Source organism: Penaeus monodon, chromosome 15 (assembly GCF_015228065.2).
Source record: "Penaeus monodon isolate SGIC_2016 chromosome 15, NSTDA_Pmon_1, whole genome shotgun sequence".
Taxonomy (NCBI): domain Eukaryota; kingdom Metazoa; phylum Arthropoda; class Malacostraca; order Decapoda; family Penaeidae; genus Penaeus; species Penaeus monodon.
In genome coordinates, this window is record NC_051400.1 from 47,783,208 (window position 1) to 47,783,837 (window position 630).

The window sequence follows — 630 nt, forward strand, 5'->3', positions numbered from 1 at the left end:
TGAAGTTTCTGTGCAAACCTTCCATTAGGGGAAAAATGATTTAGACGTTTACTAATCTATTGATCTATTAATGTCATTAATCTACTGATCTATTAGAGAGTAGTGTAATGATATGTTAATGTAATCAGTTAATGCTTTTTTATCAGTTCCTTTCCTTTTCATTAATTTCTTTGTCTCATTTTTCGATTCATGAATATATGACTACGTTCCTTTTACATTTCAACATAAAGTGATGTAAAATAAGACCCTTTTTCATATGTGTTTTCGAAACCCTTACCAACCGGACCGAAATATTTAAAAAAAAACGATTAAAAATTTGCACCAATTATGAGAAAACCCACAGACCCAACCCTAGCATGTAACCAAACTCTAATACAAATCAACACCTTCACTTAAATCTTCGTCAAGAACGCCACAAAAGGAAACGAAAAGCCGCATAGAGCCACATGGCGTAATGGCTGACTGTAAACAAGCAACCCCGTCCATGTTTACATGCTGGATCGCCTAGTCTCATAAGGTCGCGGGAAGAGGCGCTAGGCACGGACGCAGCGCCATGTGTGAGTGAGAACCGGGTTACGGACTAAGGCTGAAGAGTCGTCACTAAAGTTATCTACAGGTAGTTGTGTGTGT

At 38.3% G+C, this 630-nt stretch overlaps 1 long non-coding RNA gene across 1 annotated transcript in view; it reads left to right on the plus strand.

Moving 5' to 3' along the window:
* Positions 1-630, plus strand: part of LOC119582188 — a 7,867-nt gene that overhangs the window by 4,858 nt on the left and 2,379 nt on the right. Inside the window, exon 2 of the long non-coding RNA XR_005229628.1 lies at positions 409-616. This is a non-coding gene — a long non-coding RNA (uncharacterized LOC119582188). The remainder of the gene's footprint in view (positions 1-408; positions 617-630) is intronic.